The sequence below is a fragment of the Ursus arctos genome, unplaced genomic scaffold, assembly GCF_023065955.2.
Source record: "Ursus arctos isolate Adak ecotype North America unplaced genomic scaffold, UrsArc2.0 scaffold_4, whole genome shotgun sequence".
Taxonomy (NCBI): Eukaryota; Metazoa; Chordata; class Mammalia; order Carnivora; family Ursidae; genus Ursus; species Ursus arctos.
The window spans coordinates 34,704,748-34,726,180 of NW_026623056.1; positions in this window are offsets into that span (position 1 = coordinate 34,704,748).

The window sequence follows — 21,433 nt, forward strand, 5'->3', positions numbered from 1 at the left end:
GGCTGGTCTGGTACCTATCCAGCTCGACTCGGAGGACCGGCTGAAAACGGTGTCTCCTACTCCTCCGCCATCTTAACTCCTCCTCCTATGTTACTTATTCTTATGCACATTAATCAGAATGAAAAGTTGGGTTTTTTTTTTTGTTATATTAAAACTTGATGTAGCTGGTGAGTAGATGTTTCTTTATATTTATTATATTCTTAATATCTGTTGGAATGTTAATCATCTAAGCGGAAATGAAATTAACTGGTCAGGATCATGTTTGTCAAGCAATTATTGAGCATCCAGTGCATATCAAGCCCTTACTCAAATCCTGGAGACACAAAGATAAGAAAGACCTATCTACATCTTCCATGAGTTTTTAGTTTAGTGGAAGGCAGATAGCTAACAAATATTTGTCAAAACATTTTACGTGTCTTGATGGAATTGTATGGAGGACATGGTAGTGCTTTAAGGAAGAAGTTGTCAATCATATACAGAAGTATTGTTAAAGATGTGATTCTTCTATTTGTCAAAGCCAAGGTTGCCTAAAAAATTAGGAAAAGGGAAGTCATTGTAGCAGAAAAAGTTTTAAAAGCCTGACACAGTTTGGGTAGGGAATATCAGGTTTAGTAGGTGGTGGCAAGAGGTAAGTCTACAAACAAGCAGCCTGAAACTACATTAAAGGCTCTGATTCTGAAGAATATGATCTGATGGTTGTATTTAAAGATCCAACTTAAGGAAGATGAGGGATAAATTAGAGATGTTATAGAAATAGTCTCATGATATAATCCAGGGGAAAAATGTAGAAGGTAGGAACTCGGCAGAGTTACTGATAGAAGTGTAGATTCAAGAGGTTTATAATGGTGAGAGAGAACTGGATCTTAACTGGAGATGGGGTGTAAGGAGGGTGCAAGGGGATGAGTTGGTGACACCATCAGCTTGTGGGATAACTTAGTGGATAGTATTACCAATAACTGAGAAAGGGAATATATAAGGGGTGGGGGAAGTGTCGAGGTAGATTTTAGTTGGCTATATAACAAGTAATCTCCAAATTTAGCAGCTTAAAATAACAAGCATGTATTATCTCACATTTTCTTTGAGTAAGGAATTTGGGCACAGCTTAGATGAGTGGTTATGGCCCAGATCTTTCAGGAGTTTACTGTCAAGAAGTTGCATAGGGTTGCAGCTATCTGAAGGTTTGACTGAGGGTTCTCTAAGCTGATTCACTCACATAGCTGTTGGCAGGAGGCTAGTTTCTTGTCACATGGGTATCTTCATTGATATCCTTGAGCATCCTCATGATGTGGTAGTTGGCTTCTTCCAGAGCAAGTGATCCAAGAGAATTGAGGAAGAAGTCATAACGTTTTTTATGATGAAGCCTTATAAGTCACACATATCATTTTTCCAGTATCACAGTGGTTACTTAGGTCAGCACAGTTTAGTGTGGGAGAGGACAGCAAAAGGGTATGAACACAAGGAGGCGTGGATCGTTAGGACCATCTTGGAGGCTGGCTGTACCATAAGGCATATTGAGTTTAAGTGTCAGGAAGTAGTTCATTGTGTAGTAAGCAGTCAGACATATGGGTCTGGAACACAAGAGAGTTCAGTGTAGAAAAAAAAAATAAGCAAAAACATAAAATTCAGAAATATCTGCATTCAAAAGTTTGTCAGAGGAAAATGATATACCAAAAACCCTGAGAAGGAGAGATCATGGAATGAGGATATGGTAAAGAGAAGTAAATGGTAGCCCTAAAATTAAAAATGGTAAATTTCACATAGTACACAAAAAGACTAGGAAAAAATGCATTTGGTCTGCTCTAATGAGGTAATTATGACTTTTACCAGTGAATCTGGAGAGGAGCAAAAAACTTAATGTCATGGAATATGAAAATAAAGTGAAGAAGTGGAGACAGTAAGTAGTAATTACACTTTCAGGAATTTGGCTAAGACAGAAGGAGAAAGAGGGGCTGTGTCAGAGGAATCGGGGGAAGGGTCATGTATGTGATGGGAGGATTCTAGGATGTAGGGAGAGGAAGACTAAATATTTAGAAAGTAGAAAGGGTCACTGAAAGAGCAGGGTCCCAGAGGAGAAAGGGGTATTTTGATAGCAAGAATCCAGGTAGAAAGCTTACTCTAAGTTAGGATAAACTTTTCTTCTCAGGTGAGTTACTACAGAAATATGAAGTAGGTTATGGAAGTTATGAGGGGAAAGTTGAGGTGGTTCATACTGGAGAGAATCAATTTTCTCTGAAAAGTATGAGTTCTTGTGATGCTGTGATTTAGGGCAGAGGTAAAGTAAAGGACCTAAGAAAATCGGTAGTTTAGAACAGGCTTATAGAGAGTGGAAGTGGGTGACCACACCAGGATGGCAAAGTATTCTATGGGTGCCACTGAGATTGAAGATCATAAATTTATGGTGACACTAATGGTACTTTTGAGCTTTAACATATGGAGTCCAAAAAACTAGGTAAAAGAGAAGCCATATGGTTTGGTGGTGAAAGAAACTGGGACTGGATTGTCTGATCTGAAATGCAGTTCTGTCACTTAAAGCTGCGTAATCGAAGGCAAATCAACATTTCTGAGGCTGTTTCCTCATCTGTAAATGGGGGTAATAATAGTCAATAAAAATTAGCCATTATTATGGGGGTTATTTTATTTGTCTTAAAAAGATTTACTTCCAAATATTTGTTTTTGTCGTGTAATAAACAGAATAGTTTAGCTTCAAGCATATTTAGAAACATGTTTGAAATATAATAAATGAATTCTTGGAAGATTCTTAACCTGATTTTATAGATCAAGGGATTTTGTGTAAATGCCGAAAGGAAATGCAGTGACTAATCGATAAGTCAACAACTAAACCCACTATGTGATACCAGATAGTATAGATAACCAATAAAAAAAAAATCCTCTCTGCTTCTTTATCTGTTCCTGCTTTTTTGCAATGCTTTGTCTAAAAAAAAAGTCCACATTCCCAAGTCATTATGACAAATTGCCCTGTACCTCCTCATTTTCCTAAGATGTGTTAAAATTATTTTTAAATTTTCTTTATGGAGAACCCTTGATTAATTCCAGGGGTTTCCACTTTTTAAACTAAGCATCAATATGTACATCAGTTTAACGCTCAGAAAAATTTCTTTTTGCAGTTGTCTTTCAATCCACCAGAAATTTCTGGAAAAGCTAAATGGTGCATAAGAGTTAGGTGAACTACAGCTAGCCTTTAGCATCTCATGTCAATGTTCTCCTTCGTGGTTATGGCCAGAAAGAGATTTGTGTACATTTATTTATTCTAAGGGGAAAGATTTTCTGAGTTGACATACTTTCATGAAACGTAGCATTTGGCACAGATGCAGTTTAGAACGTCCTAGAATGATTAGTACACTTCCAGAATGGTTGGTGATTGGTGTAGGAGATAATACAGCCCAGTGTTTGGAAGAACATGATCATATCTTCTGAGTGAAATAGATTATAGTACCGTACTTCATTTTGGACTGATCTGGACATTAGATTTTGCCTTGCTGATGAATTTCTTATCAACATCTCAAGCATAGAAAATGAGGAAATTAACAACTTGATTTTGGGGAGTGATTTTGAACATCCACTAATCAAACCTTCTTTTGCAAAATAAATCAGAAATATTGAAAAGAATCATTAGCATGTGCATTTAGTTTTTATGTATGAAACAACTAGATTATGTGGATAATTTTGTATCAGGTGAAATTATATAGAGAACCTTAGATATCAGATAAACCTTAAAATTGAAAGGGTAACTTCAGTGTGGGAAAGGCGTTAAAAAGATCAAACAGGTAATTGTTGACTTAATCCAGGTTTATTATCATAGCATGTACATTTATGCCAAATAGCATGCAGACATCAATGTTTTTGTCAGTCATTTAAAAACAAAAACAAAAATTCAGTGCATGGCCCCCTACTGTTGCAGTGTGACTGCTAGCTTGTTACAGGCATGATCCCCAGGCTAAGTATATACAGGTGCACATCAGTTTTGGGTGAGCGCTGTGGATTCACCTGCTTTCCCGGCATGTGTTGTACTTGGTGAAGCACTGTGCTTCTAATGGCTCACATTGATCTCTTGATTCTGTGGTTAATTAAGATGTATTTTGCAGCAACAGCCCACAGGTTCCAAGGCTCAGAGGATTAGTCGATAGTTGTTTTCTGGCTCTGCTGTTAGCAGGGCAAACTGTCTTAAAGACATAGTCTGTTTCCTATATTGTGCACATTTTCTTATATTTGAAGAGATTTGATGGACAGCCATAGCAGTCAGAGATGGAGACAGGCAGCTGTGATAAGGTAGAGACCGAAGGGGACTGACATTCTAATTCTAGATTACATCATTACACATGGAAAAAACTTGGACAGACTTAATCTGTTTGAGCCTGTGTCTTCACCTAAATGAAAAAAATGGCATCTCTTGCTACCAATGACATAGCATTATTTTAAGCATCAGCTTCATTAGAGTAAGAGAAAGTACTTTGAATTCTGTGAGACATTATGCATGAGCCTGGGAATAGGCATATATTGAAAAAAATCAAGATGTTACTTTAAAATACAAAGAGGAAGATAATGAGGCACAGATTGGGAGGGGAAAGGCAGAACTGAGAAGTCAAAGGCTTTTTAGGGGAAACGATGCAGGGGAGAGAGAGAGGGAGACAAGCTGTGGTTTCACAGGAAAATGAGGGCCATGTGTGGGGGCACAGAAATAAAGAGGCAAGGTAGTGGAAGCATGAGGTGAAACAAGGGGAGAGTGTTTACTTTTTAACAGGTCAGATCCATTTGGACTATTGATATGCCTAAATTCCAGCTATTTCTGTGCCAAAGGACTACTGTTGTCTGTTGTTGATAATGCAGGTTCACAAGGATCCTGTTGATGGTGTGGCAAAATGAATAGTCCCTTACTTTTCCAGAAGCTCTTGCTGGCAGAATACAACAGACTCAAGGCCATTATCTAAATGGGCTGCACAGTTCTCATGGCCATAACGTCCTTGCAAGTAGCACAGGCTCAGCCAATGGTGTTATCACCACAAACCTTCAACAAATCTGGCAAATGGTACTTACTATTACCTTATTGGTCTAGTACTGGGTTTATATGTCCCTGGAAAGAGGCGCCTTTTTGGTTACCAGCAGCTGAGCTATTGTATGTAGATTAAAGAAAAAGGGCAATAGAGTTTGAATAATTTGGCAAGAAAATATTTGGTTACTCAAGAGCTGGTCTATGCAAAGAAATAGAAGTATTTTGTTTGTTTTCAAGGTGTAGGTATGAAGGAAAGAAAAGAATGAATCACTTATTTCATTGACCACCCGAGAATCTATTTCAGTGAGTTAAGGGAAATTCACACATAACTAGCTGTGTAGGTAGACCCAGATGTAGAAGAAGATGGATTTTCTATGTTGTTTGACTAATGTATGTCAGTCCCTAATAGTAGAGCTAAATCACTTAGTGAAACTGGCAAGAAACTGGATTCTACATTTAGTTAACTGTTGGGTAGATTTGTCCACAGTTACTTAAAATTACATAATGATTTTTTTAAAATGAATGCGGTCCGTATTTGGAAAGTGCAAGTTTTTTCTTCTGCTTTGAGCGCTCAAGTAAATGAATGAATCAGGTGACTTTATGAAGACTCTAATTTCTTCACTATGGTTTTACACTCGTGATGGATACAGAGGGAACATACGTTAATGATGACATTACGGGTCAACACGTCTATTGGGATTACCACATTTGCTGATATAATCTAAATTAATGCTTTAGAATCACATATGGAAAATACCAAATGTCTGTCAGCACAATGAATACTGAGTGGTTTATTCCTCCCTAAGGAGTTATTTATCCCTTCCCCCAAATTATTTTTCCAAAAGGACATTAAGTCTTTGTTGCCTGAGTCCCAACAGAATGCAATTCAGGGATAAATTCTAGATAGAGAAATAGAGAAAACTAATTTATAATATTGCACATTCCTTCTGAAGTATGGTAGATATTTAGAATTGGAGGACTTAACAGTCCATGTTTCAAAGATTTGTGAACAACGCAGATGCCTATTTCAGGGAATAATTTATACCATTGTCAAGTCTAGGATTTGAAGCACATGCTGGAGCTAGGTATGTGAAAACCAATCACCAGCCCGTCACCCAGAGACCCCACTTCAACATGAATCCATTTATTTCCATGGACTCTGAAATTCTCACTAAGGGTCACTTTACATTTTATGGGTAAAATGATATAATATCCATGAGTTTGGGAATTAGAGAAGGTCTTAGAGGTAACTTGTGAGACTATCAAGGGTGAATTTTTTTTAAGCATAATCACTTTATTATCCTTATCTCAACTTTTCCCTCTTCCCTGACTCCCAGAATTTTCTGCATAGGACTAAAGCTAGAGCACCAAATCATTGTCAAATATAAATTTATTTAGTAAGTAAGCAGACAAGCTGTAATTTAAATCCAAATCTGACTTCCCAACCCATAGATCCTATGACACCGTATGACTCAATTTTGTCACATCCAGTTTTGTGCGCCACACTTAGGAGTTCAGTCCTCTCCCCATCGCAAATTCTAAGACCCTGCTTACCCCTCTCTATTCACAGCCAGAGAGGCCTTAGTTAAAGAGTATTTAGCTACTTTGAGTATAGACTCTTTTCTTTCTCCCTGACAACACAGTGCTCTCTTGGGATGGGACTACCTGGTGGTAAAAGGGGCAGAAAGTCAGGGACTATGGGGTTCCCATCTACTTTTATTTCTCAAAGATTAGACAGTTTTCTAAACTTAAGCCTTGTGCTCTTGGGGAGTTCAATGTTGACTTTCTGGAGTATTCTGAATCTTGCTTTTGTGGAAGCAGAGCCCTGGGTCATTCTTAAAAACACACTTCCTAGAGAGAAGTTGTCTATCTCTGAAATCTCACAGGCATCTCTACACTTAGGCTGAGAAAGAAGCTGCTAATGGAGTTTAAAAGGTTACCTTCATTAACTAAAAATAAATTTAAAGTGAATGGCCTTCCTTCAAAGAAGGAACGTTCAGAATGGGCAATGTTAAAATGAAATGAAAGATAGTTTAGTCTTTGTGATGTTTCCCAGCATGTTTTCCCCACTTCTGTTCATAAATGTTGGCCATCTCAGAGTCCTCTCTGGAACCTGATTAGACTTCAGGGCCTTGGTAATGTTTGAAGGTGAGCTCAGATCAATTTCCTGAATCTTTTCTGCCATGGTAAATCATTTATTGGGATGAATGTTTTACAAAGCCAGGCAAGAGAAAACTCATGAAAAATAAATATGGTAAAATACACTATGCTGTCCTGAAGCCATCTTCAAGACTTCATCACATTTAAACTGTCCCTGGCTGTTAGAACATTTCCCCTCATTTGGTCTCACTGTGGCCAGTTGAACTCAATTAATACATAGTGCCACTGAGGCCAAAGCATGCATTTTATTTCCTCATTTATCATTTGACTCACTCTGTTCTGTGGCCACAGATTTCTTGATCTGATCCAGCAAGCAAAATGGAAGTCAGCCATCACGAAAGGGAGTGAGCCAGACAAGATGGATAGATCCAGGTTTACTTAGTCCTACTGATAACAAAATAAATAAGCAAAGAAATAAAAGCAAGGAAGGCAACTTACCTGGTAGCCATTAAACCTTATTTTTAAGAAGAATAAAGTATACATTATACAGATTCAAATTTGAAACTTCCTTAAAAATTATTTTCAATCAGTAGGCAAAATTACAAGAATTGGTTTTCTAGGGGCACCTAGATGGCTCAGTCGGTTAGGCATCTGACTCTTGGGGTCATGAGGTCAGGGTCCTGGGATCGAGCCCCATGTCATGCTCCTTGCTTAGTGAGGAATCTGGGATTTTCTCTCCCTTTCTCTCTCAGCCCCTCCCCCCTCTCTAAGATGAATAAATAAATCTTAAAAAGAATTTGTTTTCTAATATTGAAGCTATTTTGCAACTCAGTATTCTAGTTATATCCCCTGGGTTGATAAAGTGTCATAATAACCCTTACAAACAGTGACAAATTAAAATACAACAATGATAGCAACAGTGATACCTTTTGTTTCAATTCTACCTACTTTTGCTCTTGCCTTTGTTAGAAACTCCCACATTCTGGTGTCAGAAGATAAAATGAACAATGGAGAAAATAATACATGCGCCCCTATTATGTATCAGGTCCATTACATAATCTCTTTTAGTTTAATGCTCATGACTACCTGTCAGAATTGATAGAATTATTCCCATTTTACTGATAAAGAAACCAAGACTACACAGTATGCTTGAGGTCATGCATTTAATAAAGAGGGAACCAGGCTTCAAATCAGGTCTGTCTGAAATCTGCAAACTAATTTGGATGAAGTTTTGTAGACATTCCAAGTCTAGATGGGGGGAGGGGGTGTCTGGAAATGTATCTAAAACAGAAGTATATCTATCATGTTAGGAGGCAAACAGGCAGGATCAAAGACAATCAGAGCAACATTACAGAATGAAGGACTCTGATTCTCAGGATACCAAAGAAGGTAAATTAGGGGAAGAGTCTGCTAAATTTCTTTTGTGGATGAAACCCTCTCATGGTTGTATCATCTTGACTCATTCTTGATTAAATCTCTCCAGAGCTCTCCTTTGGGGAATATGCGTGGATTCTCTGATGATGTCTTTTATCAAGAAGAGGAACTCAGAATGTTTCTGATTGTCATTTTATTCCCAGAAGCATTTAGTAGATTGAATTAATAACTCTTTTCTATACCTCGCTCCTTCACTCCACCCAGTCCATCTGCTACCCTGCCATATATTAATCCAAGGAGAATTTGGCATCCATCAAATCGCTACTCGATTCAAGAATATCAAGGGCTCATCCATATTTTCCAGGCATTAGCTGTCCAGTCACATTTGCAACCCTTCCCCCAGCACATACACCCTTTGCTCTAGGCACATTCTCCTCGTTTTTGTGGGGCACATCCCCAGTTACCCACCTTTGCTGAAGTGCTTCCATTGTCTTGGAATTTCTTTCCAACTCTGAGTATTTGAGTCAAGTTGTTTAAAAAATTTTTTTAATATATAGAAATCATAGGGAAGTATAAAGAGTTATTAATGATTATCATAATGTATATCATTATGTATATCATATCATTATTATAATGTATATCATTAATGTATAATGATATACATAATCTCAAAACCTAGAAAACCACTACAAGCCTTTTTACATCTTTTTGTATATTTTCTTCAATTATACATATAAAGTCATATATAATATAAATGGTTTTGTGTCATCTTCTTGATGTGGTAGGCAGTTTTCTATATTATTGTTTTTAAGAACTTCATTGCTTGGATAATATCCCATCATACCTAATTTATCAAAGTATTACTTCGTTATTTGACAGTTTTACCTCTAATTTTCCCTGTCTTAACAATCTTGTGATAAATACACTTTTATACAAATATTTGTATCTTTGATTCTTTCCTTGGGATGGAATCTTAGGTGTAAAAATACTGTTTCTAATAGTGTGAATGTTTTTCAGTTTCGCATCAAGTGAGTGTAATAATGTTATCTAAACTCACCCTAATGCTAAGCATTATTTTTTTAATGTTTCTCAATTTGATAAACTTACTGTGATTTTAATTATATTTGATATTTAGTAGAGTTAAACTTTTAAAAAATATCAGTTACCTCATTTTTTCTTCAGTGATTTAATTTTATGGTCTCTGCCTATTATCTTGCTCTTAAAGAAGATCTAAAAAGAGTAAAGAGAAGATAAAAAATTACAAACGTTCTTCCTAAATTTTCTAATTTTTTTGAAATTAGAAAAAAATGGTAAGCCTAATTAAAGTCACAATTTTAATCAGCCAGTATTCTAACTGCTTTAAAAAAGAAAGAATGAATTTGTGCCATACATAGGGGTTGATTGCCCAGCTTTCTGTTTGTCAGAGAACTTGGATCTCTGAACCAGGAAGTAGGAAGTAAAGTTTTAAAAAGTAGGTGTTGTTCTTTTTTCTCTTTTTCCTTTCAGGTAGGAAGACTGGTGTCTTTTTGTTTTGTTTTGTTTTTAAGTAGGTTCCCTGCCCAGCAGGGAGCCCAGTGTGGGGCTAGAACTCACAACCCTGAGATCAAGACCTGAGCTGAGATCAAGAGCTGGATGCTTAACCCACTAAGCCTCCCAGGTGTCCCAGGAAGATTGGTTTTAATGCAGAACATGAGTAGGCTTCCATCTCTTTTTCTTCATCTTATTCCAGACCCTGGGGGAGAAATGTTTTTTTTTTTTTTTTTTTTCAATTTTAGGTGTTACTAAGAGTGTGGGTCTGTTATTTTTTATTGGAAATCCAACCGAGTGCTAGTTCTTCATTGAAATCGTTCCCGACGAAACTGGAACAGGAATTGTTTGTCTTCGTTTTAATGTTTGATTACATCCAATTCAGGTAGCTATTTGTGTGTTTTATTTTTAATACTGTTTTCCCCCTTTCATAAGAAATGAAATTACAAGTTCCTTAAGAGCTTGTAACTTAAAAGATTCTTGGGTATTGGTAGGTGACATGTTTATGCTTGAGAATGTGGAGTCTAAATTCCTTGGCTGTTGGAATTAGGATTGTTTTGACCTTTGAGAGCTGCAGTTTTCTCAACTATAACCCTTATGATAGGATAACATCATGGATATTCAAATCAGAACTCGAGTTTTCTTCAAATCTCTCTTTAATGTGAAGCCTTATTCTTGAAATCCTGATTCAAGTACTTGTCCAGTTTTGTGAATGAGAGACTTCTGTTTTGAGCTCTTTCTTCCTAGAAGGCATATTCTTTGGAACCATAGACCCAAGTTGTGAGCTAGCTTGTCATCAGATCTTGACTTCCAATGAAGAAATATATACATATTTTTTTATCTGTATGTCTAGGATAGAATGTGAATTTAATCATCTTAAGTAAAAACCATGGGGAAACTAGCAAAACTGTTGAAGAAAGCCAGTGACCTGATCAGATAGGCACCCGGACATTGTATGTCCCTTCAAACAGTCCATACCTAATATTCACCCTCATGTGTATTTTTACCTTAAAGAGGTCTTGAATCAGTCTCCGATAGATCTAGCTCAGTGCTACCCATATTTTAAGAGCCACCTTGCAAAGCTAATGCATAAGCACCTAGCCATTGCACATCTTCTTCAGCCAACTGTTACGAGTGATGTTACAAGATACATTGCTAGAAATGAAGGCTTCTAGCTGCTTGGAGAAACTTGCTCTGATTTGAAACGGTGATACATTTTCCAAATTTTCCAATTTTCTTTCAGGAGATATTGCTTACCACATGATAAACAGATCCAACATGAAAGGGGCAGCCACTTAACCATGTTAATTTCAGGGACACTATCCCCTCCCCCCTCCCAAAGATTTCCTTCGTCTGGTGAGATTGGCTCAGTATCTTTTTTTAGTGCTTCCTTGTTGAGTTTCAGTATTTTACCCATTAATTAAAAAAACAAAAAACAAAAACACCACACGCACATTTGCCTGTCGTATGCTGTAGAACAGATCTTGGCGATATATAATTTTATTTTTCTAAGCTGATCTGGATATCTTGTGTGCAGCCAAGGCATGTTACTTATCTGAGCTTCTTGCTGTGCGCCTGCACTCTTCTATCTGTTGCCTTTTGTCTTTGGCGTCTTAGATTGCTGTACAGACCGATAACTGTAGTAGACCAGTACCTGTAAAAACAATGTGTTTAATGATCATGACACTAAAACATTTTGTGATCGATCTTACAATGAATTAGCTGCTCTGTATATCACTTTCATATTAGATATAAAGCTTACTCAGTTCCAAGATGGTTTCCTATTTTGTGTCAGTGTTTTCATAGAATTTCATAATTAGAAATTCTGAAGAGGTGGTATCTTTTCAGTCAATTACCACAGGATTTGCACAAAATTTACTGCTGCCCATGGCATGTTCTCAGAGTTGGCTGGTTCCAAGTAAGTTAATTTACAACTGATACTTGTGAGGTTTCACAAACACTGAGTTCCTTCTGCTTTCCTATAATTTAAATACTGAAAGAGTGTTGAGAGCATTGACTGGGGTATAGAAGTTGAAAACTTGATTGATGACACGAACTAATTATCTTCCTTTCCTCTTTCCTATTAATGAGATGTTTACAGCAAATTTCTAGAAGTTTGTCTCAGAAAGAAAGGAAAACAAAATCTATTAATGAGGGGTTTTATCAGTGTTTCTCTTATCAGTTGTTAGTAAATCATAGCAACTAAAAGCACAGGCTTGCTCATCAGATTTTTGAACGTGTGAATATGCACAGGGGTGCCTGAAGGACTCCGAGAATCACCTTTGACCACAATTTTTGGTTAGACTAATTAGCCGCATTGCTTTACATGGTAACATCATTAAAAAGATCTTATTTCTTGGCTTACCTTTGTCACGTTATGTGTAAACAGTGTGCACTGATATATATTACCTCAAATAAGACGGTCCTTTAAATTGTCCTGTGCCTGCTGAGTAGGCAATGCTGTTATTAACCTTTAATAATGACACCTTAGAATGCCAAGATAAGTTTTCGTAAGAATATATTTCTTCTTCAATGATACATTACCTCTAAGAATTTCCTATTCATCTCATAGGCTAGAGAAGAAGCCAAATGTTTGACGAATTCATACAAAATTCCATGATGATATTAAAATTTCCTAACATACATATATGAAAGATATAAAAAACATGTTTTAATAACTTATTAACTCTTTAAAATATTTTTACTCCTCTGTATGCTCTTTAAATCCTCATAGTGATTAAAGGAGGATAGATGTTCGTATTCTCTTTATAAAGATGAGAAAGCCAAGGCAGAGAGAGATTAATTTGTGTAGTAGTTCTTAACATTTCCTGGCTCGTAGACTCCTAAGGATTTGATTATAGCTGTGGCCTTCTACCCTAGAAAATGCATATAGAAGAAATATATAAGTATTTTTTTGCATAGAACTTCAGGTTTACAACCTATCGCCTGGGTAACATAGGTATTAATATAGCCTGGACTAAAACCCAATTAACTTAGCTTTCAAATCTGTTCTTTTTCATGCTCCATGTTCTAACTATTAACTATAGCAAAGGCATGCCTTTCTTCTCTCTCTTACTGTTGTGTTGGGGTTTAGTATCTTCTTTTAAAACCTATTGCGTATTTCTCCTCTCTATACAATATGCTACTGAGCTATATAAAACTGTAAATTAATTCTGCTCATTTCCTCTTCTACACAATTTCTACTGAGGTTTCTTTTAACCATGTTACGTTCCTAGTTCCCATGGGATGTGCAGACAGCATATGCTGATATTACGGTTTCAGGCTGTACAACTTGTGCTTCACGCAGCAAAGAACGGGGACTTAGTAAGCTATGCCTTATTTTTCTGTTCTGCTACCAAAAGACAATATATTAATTAGGTTTCTAAATATTATTCTTATGATGACAGTGTTAATGTGTGGAACAGAGACCGTAAGAGCCATGGGAATTCACTTTGTGTTTCCCTCAATTGTTTTGGAGCTTTGGAAGAAGAGCAGGAAGCACTCAGAGTAGAACGACTGTGGTGCCTAACACTCTCTAAAACAAAAACATTACCCAAAAACATGTCTGTCCTTTGCTACCTATTTGCTTGCTTTCTTGTTTCTACGCATTTTTTATTTTCTGTTGCAGGTAGTACTCTCAAACATAAAATAGCACCCTTTTCTGTTTTTTCTTTTCTAAAATAAAGCTTCATTAAAAAATTAATCTAAGGCTTTTATTTTTTATAGTTTACTCTTTATCAATTTTATCACCAGATTTAAATGAAGGAGAGTCTATGAATTAGAAAAGCTGCAAACCCTTTTATGTTGAGTACATAAACACAATCGTTATAATTAATTTCAATACAGAGGTTGAGTTTTCTACCATTCCTCTTGGCAATTTTCGTTGAGAGATACGTAATACCACAGATTTGAGTGTATGCTTGTTTTATGGGGTAGTTAATTCTCTGTTGTACTTTTTTTGAGGAAGGCTAGCAATATCATAGATCTCTACTACTCCCGGCTCATTGTCAAGACCCTGTTTCCTCACAGCTTAGGCCGGGTGAGCAGTTCCACAAACCGCCTGCCCAGCAGCAGGATTTGACCTCTGCCAAATCCATGGTCCTCATTGCATCCACTTGGTGAGGGAGACGTGGTCTTCTTTACTTTGTTGCAGTTGACAGTTTTCTTGTCACACTTATTTATCATTGCTGCTTCCCATTGGCATCCTGAGGACTTATCGGTCAGTACAAGCAGTCTGAAATTGTGAATGGGCCCAGACAGGAGGAAACTGTGGAAGGGAAGTGAGGAGTGAGGGCACGAGGTGGGAGCTGCCCATTCGGAATCAGCAGTAAGAGGAGAGGAATAGCCCAGAAATGGAGTCAATGACGGGTGCCTTAACCAGCCTTTTTTTTTTTTTTTTTTTTTTTTTTTTCAGTACCTCTAGGTTGGAATTGAAGAGTTTAGGATTAGAGCCTGCTTTCTTTTTATTTTTATGATTATCTTTTCATTTTGGCTTTTTCCCCCATGTTTGTCATCCTGTCGTCTCTTTCTTTTGCTTAACCCATTTCCTCTTTGTCTTGGAATTTCCTTCTTTTTTTCCTACTTTTTGTCTATTGTACTTACATTGAAACAGATTACCCCTATTTTATAATTTCCTATGATCTATGAAACTCTTTCCTTGCTAATAATTTCTTTGGCCTTCAGAAGAATGCCCAGTGAAAGATAGCAACTGATCTTTCGTAGCTTTGAATAGTCTGGACAGCAAGCGTTAATGCTCTTAGTGAACATGTATTAAAGTCCTCATTAAAAAAAAAAAAAAAACAAGGGAGAAGTCACTCAAAGTTACTCTATGTGTGTAGTAACTTATTTGCAATAATAACATAAAATCTGAGTTTAAAGTCGTAAATAGAAGCTTGTTTCTCTTACATATTAAGATTAGTTGTTGGTATCTGTTGTTTGTTAGCAGCTTGATAATATCAGAGTCAGTAAGTGTTTCTGCCATTCTCTTGGTCCCAAGATGGATGGATACCTCAGCTCTAAGCATGACGTTCAAATTTAGGATTGAAAGGGATAGAGAAGAGGAAGTGATGCCACCCATCTGTCCCTTTTATTAGGAAATCCGAAAGCTTTCCCAGAAGTCCTCAGCAGACTTCTGCTTGTACCTCACTGCTCATACCATTGTTTAGTTCTGCATAGTATGCATATCACTCCCAGCTGCAAGGGATGATTAAAAAATGATTGTTCAGGTTTCCACTCTCTGAAGTTGGGGTGACGTGGGAGAAGGAGTTGGGTGGGGAACATTAGTGAGGTAACTGGTGAACAGTGTGTGCCACGTTTCTTTACTGGACAATAAGGACAAAATAATTGAAGATACATATTTTATACTGCTACTTTGTGTGTGTAAGTAACTCAGGGGAAGAATAGTGGTACTTTACTCATGCTCACGATTGTGCCCGTAGTAACATTTCCCTGGATATCATGTCTCCTCTAAAGTGTGCTTTGGGATTCTTTACTTCCCAGCTTCTGACTTTGTGTGACTATAAGTAAAAGCTTAAGGATAGAGAAGAGCTAACAATGAATTTGAGGAGAGGTGAAGAAGATTCCCAGTCTTAGCTACCATAAATTATTCTAGAAATCTTGACTCATCTCTGATTTCCCTGGTCAACCTACCTAAAAATTTCTTTCGCATGAGTCTCATTGTCTTATTAGACTTTATCTTTCTACCACTGAAAGACTCTTTTTGTCTGTCTTACTGGTAGAGAGAGTGAGGGATGTGTTAATATGCACATGCTGTTTTTCCCATTCTCCTGTGTCTGAGAGCAGAAGTTCTGACATATTCAAGAATTCTGGTGAAACAATGACTCAGATAACTGGCATGAAAGACCCACTCATGTGATGCTTTAAACGGTTAATAGGAAATCTGCGTAGGTTTGAGGCAGTTCCATGGACCCCAAATTCACTTCTTATTGTTGAGCTAGAGGACAAGACAGAGAGGGAATGTGTCTCCCTGAGAGTAACTGCTGGGTGTTGGGGAAGTATCTGAGGAGAGTTTCCTGAATCCTTACGCCCTCAGTTGCTTTAGTTTGTGCCTTTCTGATTCTGTAAGGAACAAATTGGTGAATTATAGGTCTCCAGTGAAGGGTAATCATTTGTTAGCTTAAGTAAGGTGCCTTGCCTTGATTGCAGTGTTCACTATCGAGCACATTCACTGCACCTCAGATCCAGCCATTGAAATGTAAATTATGTGAAATGTTTGTGAATTTATAAAAGTCAAATACACTACTGAAAGTCATGGGTTGTGAAGTGAAGGCAGTGGGTGTTAGTTTTAAATGAACACTTTATTAGACTTGGCAGTAGAGACAGGGACACAGCATTTTTGCATGCCTACTATGTACCAAGCAAAGTAATCCTTAAGGTAGTTCTTTTCCGTGTTCATTTTAGAAGATGAGACAATTAAAACTCAGGGGGCCAAGTAATTCACCTAAGTTTATACAAATGGAAGTATTCAATAGTTTTTCCATTTGTTTTTCATTATATTCCACAATTTAAATGTATTCAGGGTTTATTTTAGATATATTTGGGTTATATAATTTTATAATACGAAATATCATGAGACTTCTATATGTCTGTGACAGAAGTCCCCAGATATATTCCAGGGCAGTATTTTATTTCTTCCAGGACCTGCTGAGATACTCCCTTTTCTCCTAGAACAATTGTATACCTAACACTCTTTCCACCAAAGGCATCCCCCAGCCCATGATGACACTTAAGTGAAAAGCTATACAAGATTCCTCTTGACTTCACAACATACAGTCTATAAACACACTTACCTTTCACTGATTATGAATTAACTGATGCCGCAGCTTGCTGTCACAGCTGATGAGAACCTAAAATTAGTACTGCCAGGTGTGTTTCAGTAGGCACAGAGGGCAGGTACATTCTGGGAGCCCTTTCCATTTCCTGGCTATACCTTCTTGAGATTAGAAAATTGGCAGCCTATGGGTGGTACAGACAGGTCAAGTGAGTACCCACAGGCTAAAAAAAGTGGAGGCAGAGTAATCACCTGTGCATGTGTTGTACTCAATTGAAAGGTTTTGAGGGTGTCATGTTTCATCAGGCCAGTCTTTCTGGGAATCCATTGTCCTGCTTCGAGGGCTGACATTAGATCATTCTGGATGGTGTGCTAACATAGTGCCCTGGACCAACTGTGAGATCTTGAATGTGAAGGAAACACTCTTTGGCTTTGGAAGTTTCTCAAATGTGTGAAATCAGGAGATCCAGTTTTATACAGTATATCATATTCATAAGCTCAGTATAGGAGTCACAGGGTAGCAAGCCTTTCTTTGGTTTAGAGTTACCCTCATGTCCCAGTGAAGTGAAGGCATTACTCTTATTTACCTCATTGTCTCAGCCTTTTCATAGGGGATTAAGTGGATTTCTCAAGATCTGGAGAACAAGTGGAAGGAAATACTATTAAAAAAGAGATTGGATATGGTGCTTGTCTTCACTGACAATGATGTTCTTGCTTTGTTGGGGGAATGGAATTATTCTGGAATGCCTCCGTGTCTGTTTTTCCCTTCCTTGAAATGCCCAGGGAGACAAGTGAATGTGTATTTACCTAAATTACCTAAATTGTTATTATTTCATCAACACAGTTGTTCCCCTTGACATTTGTAGAGTACCTTTTAGTGGTTGTTATTAGATGTAATGCTTAGAACTCCCTAGTAAGTAAGAGATTTGTACACCCTCTTCACAGGTGAGATCTTTGAAGTACTGGGTGATTACATATGCATAGGTGGGATAATGAGGCACCTGTCTAATATCTATGTAAAACAATTTAAAGGATTGAGTTACTTTTCCCTTGAACATGCACTTATTGAATGTTTGAGATATGCCAGTGTTCAGGTGTTATGGATAAAAAGTAAGATACCCTGCCCTCAGGGACCTCAAAAATTAATAGCAAGAATAAAGTAAACAATTAAGAACAGCACAGTTCTCCATGTATTTTAATAAGTGTATAAGCCAGGTGATGACTCCTTGTAATGAATGTGCTTCAGGGTTAATCTGTGAACTCTGTAACATTCTATGCAAAAATTTTTATTTAAACTGTATTTCAAAGGAATATAATGGCACAAAACAAGTTAAGAATTATCGGCATAAGATATGGAGAGTCAGCGTGAGATCAGAAGACCCTATAGGCAGAGGCCCAGAAATTTAGAAACCTTGCCTTGTCCCGATTATTCCTCTTACATGAAATTACCATGAGAGCTCTACTTATAAAGGGCAAGATTAAACTATGAACCCTAATGTGTAATGCAAGGCTTTCTGTTAAAGCTTCCTGGACTCTTGGCTTAGGACCAAATGCAGGCCAGGACTGTTAAGGCCTAATCATACCACGAGCCATCCTAAGTCTTTTAGATCAAATTATCCACCTCAGAAAAACAAAAACAAAATTAGTCATTCCTCCTCTCTTCCTGCGGGAGAAAAGATTGACCAGGGAGGTGGTGAGGGATAGCAGCTTCTTTAATTATTGATGGTATAGGTAGGAGAGGTGCTCAGGAAGGTTTTAAACAAACTGAGTTTTAATCCATAAATAAGTTTTCACACACACACACACACACACACACACACACAAAGTGGCAAAGGTTGGTTTTGGAGCTGGTGGTAAAGGTTTCTCTACCCCCAAAATAATTGTTTTTCAAGTGATATCTAAAATATTAACCTCTATTTACCTTGATAATTACCTTGCAGTTTAAATGGGAGAACAAGATGAGATGGATAAAAGAGTTACTTTTCAAGTTGTTAGTCCTTCAGTTTGAATCTAGTTATTGGACTAGGAAACCAATCATCAAACTGGTTCTGAGATGACCTAGACAAGGTAGATTCAGGTTTTAGAGATGGGGCAAGCATCAGTGCTGGTGAGTCAGTGGATGACACTGAAAAATGGTTTGGAGGTCATCGATGAAATATTGAGTGCTTTAGATTGCAAACAAAGAATAAACCCACTTCTGGCTAATTGAAGCAGAATCCACAGACACCCAGCCACAGCTAGGAATGAAGGGAGGCTGCAGCAGCAGGCCCAGCTGTCATGCCACAAGAAGTCTGCCTAGAATGCTGCCACTGATAACGCCTCACTGGAAAGCAAGCACATCTTCCCCTGTCCACAACCAGTACTGTGAGTTCTTGTTCTCTGAGGGTCCTGTGTCTTTGTGTCCCTAGCTTTAGATTCAAAGTCCTAGAAAAGAGCCTCTGGTTGGTGGAGTAACCTGGCTGCCAGAGGAGAAGAGGAGGGCATACTTCAACCTTTTTAGATTTTGTAGCATGAGGAAGAGTCCTGTCTTGACTAAAACGTGTGCATCAAGGCATATCCTTGAGAAGAGGAGAATTCAGGTACTGGTCAGTCAGGAAAATGCTAGTTGTCTAGTACAGTTGGAAAACATTTTGTTTTCCTAAAATCTCAACTGTGTTCCTCTCGTATGTTGACCAAACTCAGAAACAGCTGAGGAATTGAATAGTCATGGTGAGAATAGCCTAGACCATTGAATCTCAAGGAACTTTTGAGATGCTTGAAATATGGGGACAAGGGGCAATGATAGCAACTGAAATTGTTGGATATGGTCACAGAATGGGTACGCCAAGTCGGCTGCTGTGATGGAGCCATGATCTTGGTAAATTCACTTCATTTAAGTTGGCCTCAGTATCTTCACCAATGAAATGAAGGGGGGGGGGGATTTCTAACTGCCTTTGCAATATCTGCAAATAAGAAATCATTTATTTATTAAATACTTATTTTGTACCTTCTCTGTGCTAGTCCATATTCTAGGCATTTGGTAACAGTAGTAAACAAGTGTAAGAAAGTCTCTGCTTTCCTAGAGCTTGCATTAGACTGCATAGGCACTCAATTTAGGGTGGTGGTGGATGACCAGACAGGGGGAGTGAAAATCAATAATTCTAGTTTGGATATTCTGAATTTGAAATAATTAAGTAATCACGTAGAAATACCTGGATTTCAGGGGAAAGGAAAGGACTTAAAATAGAATTTTGAGCTTTAAAAGTATATTGTGTGGTATTTAAAGCCATAAAATGAATGAGGTCATCTAAGCTGTGAGCAGAAATTTAGAAGAGGCCTGAGGACCTTGAAGTGTTCTTATATTTAGAGAACTATATTATAAGAGGAACCATTGAAATAAATGAGACTAAATAAATAAATGAGAGAATGAGACTCTCATGGCATTGGAGGAAATATGGAAATTTAGGAAGAAAGTGATTCAAAAATTAGGGAGTGGCAAGCCTTGTCAAATGCTGATCTTTCCCTCTTCTATTGTCTTCGACAGGGTGCGCGCCCCTGGGGAGCTTGATAAGTGCTCCCTGTTAAGTGATAATGACCAGAACGCAGTTGAAGGGGATTGAGGAGAATCCAAGACGGGAATGTGGGAGGCACAATGTGTGCATGACCCTTTTAGGAAGTATTGTTAAACCACTGGTGCTAGATGCTGTTGCCACCAGCTCAGATCTCTTTTATCATTTGTCATTGTATTATATGGTCAAAATTCCTATCTTAGAGAAAACAATGTATTAGTTGAACCTAAGTCATATGTCCTTGCTCTGAATGAGGGACAGGAAAAGCAAATTTCTAAAATGGGAGGTAGAGTCCTAGTTCCTAATAATATTCACATAATGGGGGATGCTCCAAATTAAAACAGGTTATTCAGATCTGCTTCTTAAAACGTTAACAGTTGTCTACTGTTCTATTATCTCTCTTGTATCCAGTATGATCTACCATTTCAGGTACAACTAACGTCATTGTGACCGTTTTATCTCACATATTGTTTTTTTCCCCCTCCTCTAGCCAATGTCTGTTATGTACCACAATTGTTAAATGAATTTTTATCTACAGCTCTGATAGTGCATATTTTCCAACAGGTGGTGATACATTCTCCTCTTGTCAGTAGAATAGAGTTCAAACTCCATAGTCTAGAATCTAAGGAAATTCATGATTAAGTCACAATCATTTCTTGCTAGTCTTATTTTCCAACATCTTTTTAAGCATTTCCTGATCCGACAAGACTGAATTACTGTTTAATGTACATTTTTGCTTTGCATAATGCTATTCATTGTCCTTCTTGAGATAATCTCCATATTCCTATCTACTATTCTGTTTAGCCTTCCAGAATTCTCCTCCAGGTGGAAATAATACATCATTTTTCATAATGTATGTAGAATGTTATCTAGCAATTTGTTAAATGGGGTGTATACGTTTATGAGAAGGGCAGAGGCATTGCTTTCTAAGTTGAATTTTAGTTTTTATATTATCCAGAAAACAAAGTATCCTGGCTTGAAAACTTTGTTCTATAGCTTTGTAGGAAACTGACGCTCTTCCCCATCTCCAACATATCTGTGAATGTCTAGGTGGCTTACATTCCTTGGTCACTTCTGTATCTGAAA